We start from the raw sequence: 18,701 nt of genomic DNA on the forward strand, positions 1-18,701 counted from the left end.
CCCTGTGTTTATGGTGGAGCCGTGTATTTATGGTAGAGCGTGTGTTTATGGTGGAACGTGTATTTATGATGGAGCGTGTATTTATGATGGAGTGTGTGTTTATGGTGGAACGTGTGTTTATGGTGGAGCCGTGTGTTTATGGTGGAGCCGTGTATTTATGGTGGTGCGTGTGTTTATGGTGGAGCGTGTGTGTATGGTGGAGCCATGTGTTTATGGTGGAGCCTGTGTTTATGGCAGAGCCGTGTGTTTATGGCGGCGCCGTGTGTTTATGGCGGAGCCGTGTGTTTATGGCGGAGCCGTGTGTTTATGGCGGAGCGTGTGTTTATGGCGGAGCGTGAGTTTATGGCGGAGCCGTGTGTTTATGGTGGAGCGTGTGTTTATGGTGGAGCGTGTGTTTATGGCGGAGCCGTGTGTTTATGGCGGAGCGTGTATTTATGGTGGAGCGTGTGTTTATGGTAGAGCGTGTGTTTATGGTAGAGCGTGTGTTTATGGTAGAGCGTGTGTTTATGGTGGAGCGTGTGTTTATGGTCGAGCGTGTATTTATGGTGGAGCGTGTGTTTATGGTGGAGCCGTGTGTTTATGGTGGAGCGTGTGTTTATGGTAGAGAGTGTGTTTATGGTGGAACGTGTGTTTACGGTGGAACGTGTGTTTATGGTGGAACGTGTGTTTATGGTGGAGCGTGTGTTTATGTTGGAGCGTGTGTTTATGGTGGAGCGTGTGTTTATGGCGGAGCTGTGTATTTATGGCGGAGCGTGTATTTATGGTAGAGTGTGTGTTTATGGTGGAGCGTGTATTTATGGTGGTGCGTGTGTTTATGGTGGAGCGTGTGTTTATGGTGGAGCGTGTGTTTATGGTGGAGCGTGTGTTTATGGTGGAGCCGTGTGTTTATGGCGGAGCCGTGTGTTTATGGCAGAGCCGTGTGTTTATGGCGGAGCCGTGTGTTTATGGCGGAGCCGTCTGTTTATGGCGGAGCCGTCTGTTTATGGCGGAGAGTGTGTATTTATGGTGGATCGTGTATTTTTGTGGAGTATGTGTTTATGGCATTGCGTGTATTTATGGCAGAGCGTTTATTTATGATGGAGCGTGTTTTTATGGTGGAGCGTGTGTGTATGGTGGAGCCATGTGTTTATGGTGGAGCCGTGTGTTTATGGCAGAGCCGTGTGTTTATGGCGGAGCCGTGTGTTTATGGCGGAGCCGTCTGTTTATGGCGGAGCCGTCTGTTTATGGCGGAGCGTGTGTTTATCGCGGAGCTGTGTATTTATGGTGGAGCGTGTATTTATGTGGAGTATGTGTTTATGGCAGTGCGTGTATTTATGGCAGAGCATTTATTTATGATGGAGCGTGTTTTTATGGTGGTGCGTGTGTGTATGGTGGAGCCATGTGTTTATGGTGGAGCCATGTGTTTATGGTGGAGCGTGTGTTTATGGCGGAGCCGTGTATTTATGGTAGAGCGTGTGTTTATGGTAGAGCGTGTGTTTATGGCGGAGCCGTGTGTTTAAGGTGGAGCAGTGTGTTTAAGGTGGAGCGGTGTGTTTAAGGTGGAGCGGTGTGTTTAAGGTGGAGGCGTGTGTTTAAGGTGGAGCGTGTGTTTATGGCGGAGCGTGTGTTTATGGCGGAGCTGTGTATTTATGGCGGAGCGTGTATTTATGGTAGAGTGTGTGTTTAAGGTGGAACGTGTATTTATGATGGAGCGTGTGTTTATGGTGGAGCGTGAGTTTATGGCGGAGCCGTGTATTTATGGTGGAGCGTGTGTTTATTACGGAGCCGTGTATTTATGGTGGAGCCGTGTGTTTATGGTGGAGCCCTGTGTTTATGGTGGAGCCGTGTATTTATTGTGGAGCGTGTGTTTATGGTGGAGCCGTGTATTTATGGTGGAGCGTGTGTTTATGGTAGAGCGTGTGTTTATGGTGGAACGTGTGTTTATGGTGGAACGTGTGTTTATGGTGGAGCGTGTGTTTATGGTGGAGCGTGTGTTTATGGTGGAGCGTGTGTTTATGGTCGAGCGTGTATTTATTGTGGAGCGTGTGTTTATGGTGGAGCCGTGTATTTATGGTGGAGCCGTGTGTTTATGGCGGAGCCGTGTGTTTATGGCGGAGCATGTGTTTATGGCGGAGCTGTGTATTTATGGTGGAGCGTGTGTTTATGGTGGAACGTGTATTTATGATGGAGCGTGTGTTTATGGTGGAACGTGTGTTTATGGTGGAACGTTTGTTTATGGTGGAACGTGTGTTTATGGTGGAGCGTGTGTTTATGGTGGAGCGTGTGTTTATGGTGGAGCGTGTGTTTATGGCGGAGCTGTGTATTTATGGCGGAGCGTGTATTTATGGTAGAGCGTGTGTTTATGGTGGAACGTGTATTTATGGTGGAGCGTGTGTTTATGGTGGAGCGTGTGTTTATGGTGGAGCGTGTGTTTATGGTGGAGCCGTGTGTTTATGGCGGAGCCGTGTGTTTATGGCAGAGCCGTGTGTTTATGGCGGAGCCGTGTGTTTATGGCGGAGCCGTCTGTTTATGGCGGAGCCGTCTGTTTATGGCGGAGAGTGTGTATTTATGGTGGATCGTGTATTTATGTGGAGTATGTGTTTATGGCATTGCATGTATTTATGGCAGAGCGTTTATTTATGATGGAGCGTGTTTTTATGGTGGAGCGTGTGTGTATGGTGGAGCCATGTGTTTATGGTGGAGCCGTGTGTTTATGGCAGAGCCGTGTGTTTATGGCGGAGCCGTGTGTTTATGGCGGAGCCGTCTGTTTATGGCGGAGCCGTCTGTTTATGGCGGAGCGTGTGTTTATCGCGGAGCTGTGTATTTATGGTGGAGCGTGTATTTATGTGGAGTATGTGTTTATGGCAGTGCGTGTATTTATGGCAGAGCGTTTATTTATGATGGAGCGTGTTTTTATGGTGGTGCGTGTGTGTATGGTGGAGCCATGTGTTTATGGTGGAGCCATGTGTTTATGGTGGAGCGTGTGTTTATGGCGGAGCCGTGTATTTATGGTAGAGCGTGTGTTTATGGTAGAGCGTGTGTTTATGGCGGAGCCGTGTGTTTAAGGTGGAGCAGTGTGTTTAAGGTGGAGCGGTGTGTTTAAGGTGGAGCGGTGTGTTTAAGGTGGAGGCGTGTGTTTAAGGTGGAGCGTGTGTTTATGGCGGAGCGTGTGTTTATGGCGGAGCTGTGTATTTATGGCGGAGCGTGTATTTATGGTAGAGTGTGTGTTTAAGGTGGAACATGTATTTATGATGGAGCGTGTGTTTATGGTGGAGCGTGAGTTTATGGCGGAGCCGTGTATTTATGTTGGAGCGTGTGTTTATTACGGAGCCGTGTATTTATGGTGGAGCCGTGTGTTTATGGTGGAGCCCTGTGTTTATGGTGGAGCCGTGTATTTATTGTGGAGCGTGTGTTTATGGTGGAGCCGTGTATTTATGGTGGAGCGTGTGTTTATGGTAGAGCGTGTGTTTATGGTGGAACGTGTGTTTATGGTGGAACGTGTGTTTATGGTGGAGCGTGTGTTTATGGTGGAGCGTGTGTTTATGGTGGAGCGTGTGTTTATGGTCGAGCGTGTATTTATTGTGGAGCGTGTGTTTATGGTGGAGCCGTGTATTTATGGTGGAGCCGTGTGTTTATGGCGGAGCCGTGTGTTTATGGCGGAGCGTGTGTTTATGGCGGAGCTGTGTATTTATGGTGGAGCGTGTGTTTATGGTGGAACGTGTATTTATGATGGAACGTGTGTTTATGGTGGAACGTGTGTTTATGGTGGAACGTTTGTTTATGGTGGAACGTGTGTTTATGGTGGAACGTGTGTTTATGGTGGAACGTTTGTTTATGGTGGAACGTGTGTTTATGGTGGAACGTGTGTTTATGGTAGAGCGTGTGTTTATGGTGGAACGTATATTTATGGTGGAGCGTGTATTTATGGTAGAGCGTATGTTTATGGTGGAACGTGTATTTATGATGGAGCGTGTGTTTATGGTGGAGCCGTGTGTTTATGGTGGAGCCGTGTGTTTATGGTGGAGCCGTGTATTTATGGTGGAGCGTGTGTTTATGGCGGAGCCGTGTGTTTATGGCGGAGCCGTGTATTTATGCTGGAGCCGTGTATTTATGGTGGAACGTGTATTTATGATGGAGCGTGTGTTTATGGTGGAGCCGTGTGTTTATGGTGGAGCCGTGTATTTATGGTGGAGCCGTGTATTTATGGTGGAGCGTGTGTTTATGGCGGAGCGTGTGTTTATGGCGGAGCCGTGTATTTATGGCGGAGCATGTGTTTATGGCGGAGTCGAGTATTTATGGTAGAGTGTGTGTTTATGGTAGAGCGTGTGTTTATGGCGGAGCCGTGTGTTTAAGGTGGAGCGTGTGTTTAAGGTGGAGCCATGTGTTTATGGTGGAGCCGTGTGTTTATGGTGGAGCCGTGTGTTTATGGTCGAGCGTGTGTTTATGGTGGAGCGTGTGTTTATGGTGGAGCGTGTGTTTATGGTGGAGCGTGTGTTTATGGTCGAGCGTGTATTTATTGTGGAGCGTGTGTTTATGGTGGAGCCGTGTATTTATGGTGGAGCCGTGTGTTTATGGCGGAGCCGTGTGTTTATGGCGGAGCGTGTGTTTATGGCGGAGCTGTGTATTTATGGTGGAGCGTGTGTTTATGGTGGAACGTGTATTTATGATGGAGCGTGTGTTTATGGTGGAACGTGTGTTTATGGTGGAACGTTTGTTTATGGTGGAACGTGTGTTTATGGTGGAACGTGTGTTTATGGTGGAACGTTTGTTTATGGTGGAACGTGTGTTTATGGTGGAACGTGTGTTTATGGTAGAGCGTGTGTTTATGGTGGAGCGTGTGTTTATGGTGGAGCGTGTATTTATGGTAGACCGTGTGTTTATGGTGGAACGTGTATTTATGATGGAGCGTGTGTTTATGGTGGAGCCGTGTGTTTATGGTGGAGCCGTGTATTTATGGTGGAGCCGTGTATTTATGGTGGAGCGTGTGTTTATGGCGGAGCGTGTGTTTATGGCGGAGCCGTGTATTTATGGTGGAGCCGTGTATTTATGGTGGAACGTGTATTTATGATGGAGCGTGTGTTTATGGTGGAGCCGTGTGTTTATGGTGGAGCCGTGTATTTATGGTGGAGCCGTGTATTTATGGTGGAGCCTGTGTTTATGGCGGAGCGTGTGTTTATGGCGCAGCTGTGTATTTATGGCGGAGCATGTGTTTATGGCGGAGTCGAGTATTTATGGTAGAGTGTGTGTTTATGGTAGAGCGTGTGTTTATGGCTTAGCCGTGTGTTTATGGTGGAGCGTGTGTTTAAGGTGGAGCTGTGTGTTTATGGTGGAGCCGTGTGTTTATGGTGGAGCCGTGTGTTTATGGTCGAGCGTGTGTTTATGGCGGAGCCGTGTGTTTATCGCGGAGCTGTGTATTTATGGTGGAGCGTGTATTTATGTGGAGTATGTGTTTATGGCAGAGCGTCTATTTATGGCAGAGCGTTTATTTATGATGGAGCGTGTTTTTATGGTGGAGCGTGTGTGTATGGTGGAGCCATGTGTTTATGGTGGAACCATGTGTTTATGGTGGAGCGTGTGTTTATGGTGGAGCCGTGTATTTATGGTAGAGCGTGTGTTTATGGTAGAGCGTGTGTTTATGGCGGAGCCGTGTGTTTAAGGTGGAGCGTGTGTTTAAGGTGGAGCGTGTGTTTCAGGTGGAGCAGTGTGTTTAAGGTGGAGCGGTGTGTTTAAGGTGGAGCGGTGTGTTTAAGGTGGAGCGGTGTGTTTAAGGTGGAGCCGTGTGTTTATGGCGGAGCCGTGTGTTTATGGTGGAGCCGTGTGTTTATGGTAGAGCCGTGTGTTTATGGTGGAGCCGTGTATTTATGTCGGAGCTGTGTATTTATGGCGGAGCGTGTGCTTATGGCGGAGCGTGTGTTTATGGCGCAGCGTGAGTTTATGGCGGAGCGGTGTATTTATGGCGGAGCGTGTGTTTATGGCAGAGCATGTGTTTATGGTAGAGCGTGTGTTTATGGTGGAACGTGTGTTTATGGTGGAGCGTGTGTTTATGGCGGAGCCGTGTATTTATGGTGGAGCGTGGGTTTATGGCGGAGCCGTGTATTTATGGTGGAGCGTCTGTTTATGGCGGAGCCGTGTATTTATGGTCGAGCGTGTATTTATGGTAGAGCGTGTGTTTATGGCAGAGCGTGTGTTTATGGTGGAACGTGTGTTTATGGTGGAGCCGTGTGTTTATGGTGGAGCCGTGTATTTATGGTCGAGCGTGTATTTTTGGCGGAGCGTGTGTTTATGGCGGAGTATGTGTTTATGGCAGAGCGTGTATTTATGATGGAGCCGTGTGTTTATGGCGGAGCCGTGTGTTTATGGTGGAGCCGTGTGTTTATGGTGGAGCCGTGTGTTTATGGTGTAGCCGTGTGCTTATGGTGGAGCCGTGTATTTATGTCGGAGCTGTGTATTTATGGCGGAGCGTGTGTTTATGGCGGAGCGTGTGTTTATGGCGGAGCGTGTGTTTATGGCGGAGCGGTGTATTTGTGGCGGCGCGTGTGTTTATGGCAGAGCGTGTGTTTATGGTAGAGCGTGTGTTTATGGTAGAGCGTGTGTTTATGGTGGAACGTGTGTTTATGGTGGAGCGTGAGTTTATGGCGGAGCCGTGTATTTATGGTGGAGCGTGTGTTTATGGCGGAGCCGTGTATTTATGGTCGAGCGTGTGTTTATGGTGGAGCGTGTGTTTATGGTGGAACGTGTGTTTATGGTGGAGCCGTGTGTTTATGGTGGAGCCGTGTATTTATGGTGGTGCGTGTGTTTATGGTGGAGCGTGTGTGTATGGTGGAGCCATGTGTTTATGTTGGAGCCTGTGTTTATGGCAGAGCCGTGTGTTTATGGCGGCGCCGTGTGTTTATGGCGAAGCCGTGTGTTTATGGCGGAGCGTGTGTTTATGGCGGAGCGTGTGTTTATGGCGGAGCCGTGTGTTTATGGTGGAGCGTGTGTTTATGGCGGAGCCGTGTGTTTATGGCGGAGCGTGTGTTTATGGCGGAGCTGTGTGTTTATGGCGGAGCTGTGTATTTATGGCAGAGCTGTGTATTTATGGCGGCGCGTGTATTTATGTGGAGTATGTGTTTATGGTGGAGCGTGTATTTATGTGGAGTATGTGTTTATGGCGTGGCGTGTATTTATGATGGAGCGTTTGTGTTTATGGTGGTGCGTGTGTTTATGGTGGAGCGTGTGTTTATGGTGGAGCGTGTGTTTATGGTGGAGCGTGTGTTTATGGCGGTGCCGTGTGTTTATGGCGGAGCCGTGTGTTTATGGCGGAGCGTGTGTTTATGGCGGAGCTGTGTATTTATGGCGGAGCGTGTATTTATGTGGAGTATGTGTTTATGGCAGAGCGTGTATTTATGGCAGAGCGTGTATTTATGGCGGAGCGTGTATTTATGGCGGAGCGTGTGTTTATGGTGGAGCCATGTGTTTGTGGTGGAGCCATGTGTTTATGGTGGAGCGTGTGTTTATGGCGGAGCCGTGTATTTATGGTGGAGCCGTGTGTTTATGGTGGAGCTGTGTATTTATGGTCGAGCGTGTATTTATGGTGGAGCGTGTGTTTATGGTGGAGCGTGTTTTTATGGTAGAGCGTGTGTTTATGGTGGAACGTGTGTTTATGGTGGAGCGTGTGTTTAAGGTGGAGCGTGTGTATAAGGTGGAGCGTGTGTTTAAGGTGGAGCGGTGTGTTTATGGTGGAGCGGTGTGTTTATGGTGGAGCCGTGTGTTTATGGTGGAGCCGTGTGTTTATGGTGGAGCCGTGTGCTTATGGTGGAGCCGTGTATTTATGTCGGAGCTGTGTATTTATGGCGGAGCGTGTGTTTATGGCAGAGCGTGTGTTTATGGTAGAGCGTGTGTTTATGGTGGAACGTGTGTTTATGGTGGAGCGTGTGTTTATGGCGGAGCTGTGTATTTATGGTGGAGCGTGAGTTTATGGCGGAGCCGTGTATTTACGGTGGAGCGTGTGTTTATGGCGGAGCCGTGTATTTATGGTCGAGCGTGTATTTATGGTGGAGCGTGTGTTTATGTGGAGTATGTGTTTATGGTAGAGCCGTGTATTTATGGTGGAGCCGTGTATTTATGGTGGAGCGTGTGTTTATGGTGGAGCGTGTGTTTATGGTAGAGCGTGTGTTTATGGTGGAGCGTGTGTTTATGGTGGAGCGTGTGTTTATGGTGGAGCGTGTGTTTATGGTCGAGCGTGTATTTATGGTGGAGCGTGTGTTTATGGTGGAGACGTGTGTTTATGGTGGAGCGTGTGTTTATGGTAGAGCGTGTGTTTATGGTGGAACGTGTGTTTATGGTGGAACGTGTGTTTATGGTGGAACGTGTGTTTATGGTGGAGCGTGTGTTTATGGTGGAGCGTGTGTTTATGGTGGAGCGTGTGTTTATGGCGGAGCTGTGTATTTATGGCGGAGCGTGTATTTATGGTAGAGCGTGTGTTTATGGTGGAACGTGTATTTATGGTGGAGCGTGTGTTTATGGTGGAGCGTGTGTTTATGGTGGAGCGTGTGTTTATGGTGGAGCCGTGTGTTTATGGCGGAGCCGTGTGTTTATGGCAGAGCCGTGTGTTTATGGCGGAGCCGTGTGTTTATGGCGGAGCCGTCTGTTTATGGCGGAGCCGTCTGTTTATGGCGGAGAGTGTGTATTTATGGTGGATCGTGTATTTATGTGGAGTATGTGTTTATGGCATTGCGTGTATTTATGGCAGAGCGTTTATTTATGATGGAGCGTGTTTTTATGGTGGAGCGTGTGTGTATGGTGGAGCCATGTGTTTATGGTGTAGCCGTGTGTTTATGGCAGAGCCGTGTGTTTATGGCGGAGCCGTGTGTTTATGGCGGAGCCGTCTGTTTATGGCGGAGCCGTCTGTTTATGGCGGAGCGTGTGTTTATCGCGGAGCTGTGTATTTATGGTGGAGCGTGTATTTATGTGGAGTATGTGTTTATGGCAGTGCGTGTATTTATGGCAGAGCGTTTATTTATGATGGATCGTGTTTTTATGGTGGAGCGTGTGTGTATGGTGGAGCCATGTGTTTATGGTGGAGCCATGTGTTTATGGTAGATCGTGTGTTTATGGCGGAGCCGTGTGTTTAAGGTGGAGCAGTGTGTTTAAGGTGGAGCGCTGTGTTTAAGGTGGAGCGGTGTGTTTAAGGTGGAGCGGTGTGTTTAAGGTGGAGCGTGTGTTTATGGCGGAGCGTGTGTTTATGGCGGAGCTGTGTATTTATCGCGGAGCGTGTATTTATGGTAGAGTGTGTGTTTAAGGTGGAACGTGTATTTATGATGGAGCGTGTGTTTATGGTGGAGCGTGAGTTTATGGCGGAGCCGTGTATTTATGGTGGAGCGTGTGTTTATTACGGAGCCGTGTATTTATGGTGGAGCCGTGTGTTTATGGTGGAGCCTTGTGTTTATGGTGGAGCCGTGTATTTATTGTGGAGCGTGTGTTTATGGTGGAGCCGTGTATTTATGGTGGAGCGTGTGTTTATGGTAGAGCGTGTGTTTATGGTGGAACGTGTGTTTATGGTGGAACGTGTGCTTATGGTGGAGCGTGTGTTTATGGTGGAGCGTGTGTTTATGGTGGAGCGTGTGTTTATGGTCGAGCGTGTATTTATTGTGGAGCGTGTGTTTATGGTGGAGCCGTGTATTTATGGTGGAGCCGTCTGTTTATGGCGGAGCCGTGTGTTTATGGCGGAGCGTGTGTTTATGGCGGAGCTGTGTATTTATGGTGGAGCGTGTGTTTATGGTGGAACGTGTATTTATGATGGAGCGTGTGTTTATGGTGGAGCGTGTGTTTATGGTGGAGCGTGTATTTATGGTAGACCGTGTGTTTATGGTGGAGCCGTGTGTTTATGGTGGAGCCGTGTGTTTATGGCGGAGCCGGGTGTTTATGGCGGAGCGTGTGTTCATGGCGGAGCCGTGTATTTATGGTGGAGCCGTGTATTTATGGTGGAACGTGTATTTATGATGGAGCGTGTGTTTATGGTGGAGCCGTGTGTTTATGGTGGAGCCGTGTATTTATTGTGGAGCGTGTGTTTATGGTGGAGCCGTGTGTTTATGGCGGAGCCGTGTATTTATGTTGGAGCCGTGTATTTATGGTGGAACGTGTATTTATGATGGAGCGTGTGTTTATAGTGGAGCCGTGTGTTTATGGTGGAGCCGTGTATTTATGGTGGAGCTGTGTATTTATGGTGGAGCGTGTGTTTATGGCGGAGCGTGTGTTTATGGCGGAGCCGTGTATTTATGGCGGAGCATGTGTTTATGGCGGAGTCGAGTATTTATGGTAGAGTGTGTGTTTATGGTAGAGCGTGTGTTTATGGCGGAGCCGTGTGTTTAAGGTGGAGCGTGTGTTTAAGGTGGAGCCGTGTGTTTATGGTGGAGCCGTGTGTTTATGGTGGAGCCGTGTGTTTATGGTCGAGCGTGTGTTTATGGCGGAGCCGTGTGTTTATCGCGGAGCTGTGTATATATGGTGGAGCGTGTATTTATGTGGAGTATGTGTTTATGGCAGAGCGTGTATTTATGGCAGAGCGTTTATTTATGATGGAGCGTGTTTTTATGGTGGAGCGTGTGTGTATGGTGGAGCCATGTGTTTATGGTGGAGCCATGTGTTTATGGTGGAGCGTGTGTTTATGGTGGAGCCGTGTATTTATGGTAGAGCGTGTGTTTATGGTAGAGCGTGTGTTTATGGCGGAGCCGTGTGTTTAACGTGGAGCGTGTGTTTAAGGTGAAGCGTGTGTTTAAGGTGGAGCGGTGTGTTTAAGGTGGAGCGGTGTGTTTAAGGTGGAGCCGTGAGTTTAAGGTGGAGCGGTGTGTTTAAGGTGGAGCCGTGTGTTTATGGTGGAGCCGTGTGTTTATGGCGGAGCCGTGTGTTTATGGTGGAGCCGTGTGTTTATGGTAGAGCCGTGTGTTTATGGTGGAGCCGTGTATTTATGTCGGAGCTGTGTATTTATGGTGGAGCGTGTGTTTATGGCGGAGCGTGTGTTTATGGCGCAGCGTGTGTTTATGGCGGAGCGGTGTATTTATGGCGGAGCGTGTGTTTATGGCAGAGCGTGTGTTTATGGTAGAGCGTGTGTTTATGGTGGAACGTGTGTTTATGGTGGAGCGTGTGTTTATGGCGGAGCCGTGTATTTATGGTGGAGCGTGAGTTTATGGCGGAGCCGTGTATTTCTGGTGGAGCGTGTGTTTATGGCGGAGCCGTGTATTTATGGTCGAGCGTGTATTTATGGTAGAGCGTGTGTTTATGGCAGAGCGTGTGTTTATGGTGGAATGTGTGTTTATGGTGGAGCCGTGTGTTTATGGTGGAGCCGTGTATTTATGGTCGAGCGTGTATTTTTGGCGGAGCGTGTGTTTATGGCGGAGCGTGTGTTTATGGTGGAGTATGTGTTTATGGCAGAGCGTGTATTTATGATGGAGCCGTGTGTTTATGGCGGAGCCGTGTGTTTATGGTGGAGCCGTGTGTTTATGGTGGAGCCGTGTGTTTATTGTGTAGCCGTGTGCTTATGGTGGAGCCGTGTATTTATGTCGGAGCTGTGTATTTATGGCGGAGCGTGTGTTTATGGCGGAGCGTGTGTTTATGGCGGAGCGTGTGTTTATGGCGGAGGGGTGTATTTGTGGCGGAGAGTGTGTTTATGGCAGAGCGTGTGTTTATGGTAGAGCGTGTGTTTATGGTAGAGCGTGTGTTTATGGTGGAACGTGTGTTTATGGTGGAGCGTGAGTTTATGGCGGAGCCGTGTATTTATGGTGGAGCGTGTGTTTATGGCGGAGCCGTGTATTTATGGTCGAGCGTGTGTTTATGGTGGAGCGTGTGTTTATGGTGGAGCCCTGTGTTTATGGTGGAGCCGTGTATTTATGGTAGAGCGTGTGTTTATGGTGGAACGTGTATTTATGATGGAGCGTGTATTTATGATGGAGTGTGTGTTTATGGTGGAACGTGTGTTTATGGTGGAGCCGTGTGTTTATGGTGGAGCCGTGTATTTATGGTGGTGCGTGTGTTTATGGTGGAGCGTGTGTGTATGGTGGAACCATGTGTTTATGGTGGAGCCTGTGTTTATGGCAGAGCCGTGTGTTTATGGCGGCGCCGTGTGTTTATGGCGGAGCCGTGTGTTTATGGTGGAGCCGTGTGTTTATGGCGGAGTGTGTGTTTATGGCGGAGCATGTGTTTATGGCGGAGCCGTGTGTTTATCGTGGAGCGTGTGTTTATGGTGGAGCGTGTGTTTATGGCGGAGCCGTGTGTTTATGGTGGAGCGTGTGTTTATGGCGGAGCTGTGTGTTTATGGCGGAGCTGTGTATTTATGGCAGAGCTGTGTATTTATGGCGGAGCGTGTATTTATGTGGAGTATGTGTTTATGGTGGAGCGTGTATTTATGTGGAGTATGTGTTTATGGCGTGGCGTGTATTTATGATGGAGCGTTTGTGTTTATGGTGGTGTGTGTGTTTATGGTGGAGCGTGTGTTTATGGTGGAGCGTGTGTTTATGGTGGAGCGTGTGTTTATGGCGGTGCCGTGTGTTTATGGCGGAGCCGTGTGTTTATGGCGGAGCGTGTGTTTATGGCGGAGCTGTGTATTTATGGCGGAGCGTGTATTTATGTGGAGTATGTGTTTATGGCAGAGCGTGTATTTATGGCCGAGCGTGTATTTATGGCGGAGTGTGTATTTATGGCGGACCGTGTGTTTATGGTGGAGCCATGTGTTTGTGGTGGAGCCATGTGTTTATGGTGGAGCGTGTGTTTATGGCGGAGCCGTGTATTTATGGTGGAGCCGTGTGTTTATGGTGGAGCCGTGTATTTATGGTCGAGCGTGTATTTATGGTGGAGCGTGTGTTTATGGTGGAGCGTGTGTTTATGGTAGAGCGTGTGTTTATGGTGGAACGTGTGTTTATGGTGGAGCGTGTGTTTAAGGTGGAGCGTGTGTTTAAGGTGGAGCGTGTGTTTAAGGTGGAGCGGTGTGTTTATGGTGGAGCGGTGAGTTTATGGTGGAGCCGTGTGTTTATGGTGGAGCCGTGTGCTTATGGTGGAGCCGTGTATTTATGTCAGAGCTGTGTATTTATGGCGGAGCATGTGTTTATGGCGGAGCGTGTGTTTATGGCGGAGCGGTGTATTTATGGCGGAGCGTGTGTTTATGGCAGAGCGTGTGTTTATGGTAGAGCGTGTGTTTATGGTGGAACGTGTGTTTATGGTGGAGCGTGTGTTTATGGCGGAGCCGTGTATTTATGGTGGAGCGTGAGTTTATGGCGGAGCCGTGTGTTTATGGCGGAGCGGTGTATTTATGGCGGAGCCGTGTATTTATGGTCGAGCGTGTATTTATGCTGGAGCGTGTGTTTATGGAGAGCGTGTGTTTATGGTGGAATGTGTGTTTATGGTGGAGCCGTGTGTTTATGGTGGAGCCGTGTATTTATGGTCGAGCGTGTATTTTTTGGCGGAGCGTGTGTTTATGGCGGAGCGTGTGTTTATGGTGGAGTATGTGTTTATGGCAGAGCGTGTATTTATGATGGAGCCGTGTGTTTATGGCTGAGCCGTGTGTTTATGTGGAGCCGTGTGTTTATGGTGGAGCCGTGTGTTTATGGGTAGCCGTGTGCTTTATGGTGGAGCCGTGTATTTATGTCGGAGCTGTGTATTTATGGCGGAGCGTGTGTTTATGGCGGAGCCGTGTGTTTATGGCGGAGCGTGTGTTTATGGCGGAGCGGGTGTTTAAGGCGGAGCGTGTGTTTATGGCAGAGCGTGTGTTTATGGTAGAGCGTGTGTTTATGGTAGAGCGTGTGTTTATGGTGGAACGTGTGTTTATGGTGGAGCGTGAGTTTATGGCGGAGCCGTGTATTTATGGTGGAGCGTGTATTTATGGTGGAGCGTGTATTTATGGCAGAGCGTGTGTGTTATGGTGGAGGTGTGTTTATGGTGGAGCCCTGTGTTTATGGTGGAGCCGTGTATTTATGGTAGAGCGTGTGTTTATGGTGGAACGTGTATTTATGATGGAGCGTGTATTTATGATGGAGTGTGTGTTTATGGTGGAACGTGTGTTTATGGTGGAGCCGTGTGTTTATGGTGGAGCCGTGTATTTATGGTGGTGCGTGTGTTTATGGTGGAGCGTGTGTGTATGGTGGAGCCATGTGTTTATGGTGGAGCCTGTGTTTATGGCAGAGCCGTGTGTTTATGGCGGCGCCGTGTGTTTATGGCGGAGCCGTGTGTTTATGGTGGAGCCGTGTGTTTATGGCGGAGTGTGTGTTTATGGCGGAGCATGTGTTTATGGCGGAGCCGTGTGTTTATCGTGGAGCGTGTGTTTATGGTGGAGCGTGTGTTTATGGCGGAGCCGTGTGTTTATGGTGGAGCGTGTGTTTATGGCGGAGCTGTGTGTTTATGGCGGAGCTGTGTATTTATGGCAGAGCTGTGTATTTATGGCAGAGCGTGTATTTATGTGGAGTATGTGTTTATGGTGGAGCGTGTATTTATGTGGAGTATGTGTTTATGGCGTGGCGTGTATTTATGATGGAGCGTTTGTGTTTATGGTGGTGTGTGTGTTTATGGTGGAGCGTGTGTTTATGGTGGAGCGTGTGTTTATGGTGGAGCGTGTGTTTATGGCGGTGCCGTGTGTTTATGGCGGAGCCGTGTGTTTATGGCGGAGCGTGTGTTTATGGCGGAGCTGTGTATTTATGGCGGAGCGTGTATTTATGTGGAGTATGTGTTTATGGCAGAGCGTGTATTTATGGCCGAGCGTGTATTTATGGCGGAGTGTGTATTTATGGCGGACCGTGTGTTTATGGTGGAGCCATGTGTTTGTGGTGGAGCCATGTGTTTATGGTGGAGCGTGTGTTTATGGCGGAGCCGTGTATTTATGGTGGAGCCGTGTGTTTATGGTGGAGTCGTGTATTTATGGTCGAGCGTGTATTTATGGTGGAGCGTGTGTTTATGGTGGAGCGTGTGTTTATGGTAGAGCGTGTGTTTATGGTGGAACGTGTGTTTATGGTGGAGCGTGTGTTTAAGGTGGAGCGTGTGTTTAAGGTGGAGCGTGTGTTTAAGGTGGAGCGGTGTGTTTATGGTGGAGCGGTGAGTTTATGGTGGAGCCGTGTGTTTATGGTGGAGCCGTGTGCTTATGGTGGAGCCGTGTATTTATGTCAGAGCTGTGTATTTATGGCGGAGCATGTGTTTATGGCGGAGCGTGTGTTTATGGCGGAGCGGTGTATTTATGGCGGAGCGTGTGTTTATGGCAGAGCGTGTGTTTATGGTAGAGCGTGTGTTTATGGTGGAACGTGTGTTTATGGTGGAGCGTGTGTTTATGGCGGAGCTGTGTATTTATGGTGGAGCGTGAGTTTATGGCAGAGCCGTGTATTTACGGTGGAGCGTGTGTTTATGGCGGAGCCGTGTATTTATGGTCGAGCGTGTGTTTATGTGGAGTATGTGTTTATGGTAGAGCCGTGTATTTATGGTGGAGCCGTGTATTTATGGTGGAGCGTGTGTTTATGGTAGAGCGTGTGTTTATGGTAGAGCGTGTGTTTATGGTAGAGCGTGTGTTTATGGTGGAGCGTGTGTTTATGGTGGAGCGTGTGTTTATGGTGGAGCGTGTGTTTATGGTCGAGCGTGTATTTATGGTGGAGCGTGTGTTTATGGTGGAGCCGTGTGTTTATGGTGGAGCGTGTGTTTATGGTGGAACGTGTGTTTATGGTGGAACGTGTGTTTATGGTGGAACGTGTGTTTATGGTGGAGCGTGTGTTTATGGTGGAGCGTGTGTTTATGGTGGAGCGTGTGTTTATGGCGGAGCTGTGTATTTATGGTAGAGCGTGTGTTTATGGTGGAACGTGTATTTATGGTGGAGCGTGTGTTTATGGTGGAGTGTGTGTTTATGGTGGAGCCGTGTGTTTATGGCAGAGCCGTGTGTTTATGGTGGAGCCGTCTGTTTATGGCGGAGCCGTCTGTTTATGGCGGAGCGTGTGTTTATCACGGAGCTGTGTATTTATGGTGGAGCGTGTATTTATTTGAGTATGTGTTTATGGCAGTGCGTGTATTTATGGCAGAGCGTTTATTTATGATGGAGCGTGTTTTTATGGTGGAGCGTGTGTGTATGGTGGAGCCATGTGTTTATGGTGGAGCCATGTGTTTATGGTGGAGCGTGTGTTTATGGCGGAGCCGTGTATTTATGGTAGAGCGTGTGTTTATGGTAGATCGCGTGTTTATGGCGGAGCCGTGTGTTTAAGGTGGAGCAGTGTGTTTAAGGTGGAGCGGTGTGTTTAAGGTGGAGCGGTGTGTTTAAGGTGGAGGCGTGTGTTTAAGGTGGAGCGTGTGTTTATGGCGGAGCTTGTGTTTATGGCGGAGCTGTGTATTTATGGCGGAGCGTGTATTTATGGTAGAGTGTGTGTTTAAGGTGGAACGTGTATTTATGATGGAGCGTGTGTTTATGGTGGAGCGTGAGTTTATGGCGGAGCCGTGTATTTATGGTGGAGCGTGTGTTTATTACGGAGCCGTGTATTTATGGTGGAGCCGTGTGTTTATGGTGCAGCCCTGTGTTTATGGTGGAGCCGTGTATTTATTGTGGAGCGTGTGTTTATGGTGGAGCCGTGTATTTATGGTGGAGCGTGTGTTTATGGTAGAGCGTGTGTTTATGGTGGAACGTGTGTTTATGGTGGAACGTGTGTTTATGGTGGAGCGAGTGTTTATGGTGGAGCGTGTGTTTATGGTGGAGCGTGTGTTTATGGTCGAGCGTGTATTTATTGTGGAGCGTGTGTTTATGGTGGAGCCGTGTATTTATGGTGGAGCCGTGTGTTTATGGCGGAGCCGTGTGTTTATGGCGGAGCCGTGTGTTTATGGCGGAGCGTGTGTTTATGGCGGAGCTGTGTATTTATGGTGGAGCGTGTGTTTATGGTGGAACGTGTATTTATGATGGAGCGTGTGTTTATGGTGGAACGTGTGTTTATGGTGGAACGTTTGTTTATGGTGGAACGTGTGTTTATGGTGGAACGTGTGTTTATGGTAGAGCGTGTGTTTATGGTGGAGCGTGTGTTTATGGTGGAGCGTGTATTTATGGTAGACAGTGTGTTTATGGTGGAACGTGTATTTATGATGGAGCGTGTGTTTATGGTGGAGCCGTGTGTTTATGGTGGAGCCGTGTGTTTATGGTGGAGCCGTGTATTTATGGTGGAGCCGTGTATTTATGGCGGAGCGTGTGTTTATGGCGGAGCGTGTGTTTATGGCGGAGCCGTGTATTTATGGTGGAGCCGTGTATTTATGGTGGAACGTGTGTTTATGGTGGAGCGTGTGTTTATGGTGGAGCCGTGTGTTTATGGTGGAGCCGTGTATTTATGGTGGAGCCGTGTATTTATGGTGGAGCGTGTGTTTATGGCGGAGCGTGTGTTTATGGCGGAGCCGTGTATTTATGGCGGAGCATGTGTTTATGGCGGAGTCGAGTATTTATGGTAGAGTGTGTGTTTATCGTAGAGCGTGTGTTTATGGCGGAGCCGTGTGTTTAAGGTGGAGCCGTGTGTTTATGGTGGAGCGTGTGTTTATGGTGGAGCGTGTGTTTATGGTCGAGCGTGTGTTTATGGTCGAGCGTGTGTTTAAGGCGCAGCCGTGTATTTATGGCGGAGCCGTGTGTTTATGGTGGAGCGTGTGTTTATGGTGGAGTGTGTGTTTATGGTGGAGCGTGTGTTTATGGCGGAGCCGTGTGTTTATGGCGGAGCCGTGTGTTTATGGCGGAGACGTCTGTTTATGGTGGAGCGTGTGTTTATCGCGGAGCTGTGTATTTATGGTGGAGCGTGTATTAATGTGGAGTATGTGTTTATGGCAGAGCGTGTATTTATGGCAGATCGTTTATTTATGATGGAGCGTGTTTTTACGGTGGAGCGTGTGTGTATGGTGGAGCCATGTGTTTATGGTGGAGCCATGTGTTTATGGTGGAGCGTGTGTTTATGGTGGAGCCGTGTATTTATGGTAGAGCGTGTGTTTATGGTAGAGCGTGTGTTTATGGCGGAGCCATGTGTTTAAGGTGGAGCGTGTGTTTAAGGTGCAGCGTGTGTTTAAGGTGGAGTGTGTGTTTAAGGTGGAGCGGTGTGTTTAAGGTGGAGCGGTGTGTTTAAGCTGGAGCCGTGTGTTTATGGTGTAGCCGTGTATTTATGGTCGAGAGTGTATTTTTGGCGGAGCGTGTGTTTATGGCGGAGCGTGTGTTTATGGTGGAGTATGTGTTTATGGCAGAGCGTGTATTTACGATGGAGCCGTGTGTTTATGGCGGAGCCGTGTGTTTATGGTGGAGCCGTGTGTTTATGGTGGAGCCGTGTGATTATGGTGGAGCCGTGTGCATATGGTGGAGCCGTGTATTATGTCGGAGCTGTGTATTTATGGCGAGCGTGTGTTTATGGCGGAGCCGTATGTTTATGGCGGAGCCGTGTGTTTATGGTGGAGCGTGTGTTTATGGCGGAGCCGTGTATTATGGTGGAGAGTGTGTTTATGGTAGAGCGTGTGTTTATGGTGGAACGTGTGTTTATGGTGGAGCGCGTGTTTATGGCGGAGCCGTGTTTTATGGCGGAGCGTGAGTTTATGGCGGAGCCGTGTATTATGGTGGAGCGTGTGTTTATGTGGAGCGTGTGTTTATGGTGGAGTGTGTGTTTATGGTGGAGCGTGTGTTTATGGCGGAGCCGTGTGTTTATGGCGGAGCCGTGTGTTTATGGCGGAGCCGTCTGTTTATGGTGGAGCGTGTGTTTATCGCGGAGCTGTGTATTTATGGTGGAGCGTGT

The sequence above is a fragment of the Carcharodon carcharias genome, chromosome 8 (genome assembly GCF_017639515.1).
Source record: "Carcharodon carcharias isolate sCarCar2 chromosome 8, sCarCar2.pri, whole genome shotgun sequence".
NCBI lineage: Eukaryota > Metazoa > Chordata > Chondrichthyes > Lamniformes > Lamnidae > Carcharodon > Carcharodon carcharias.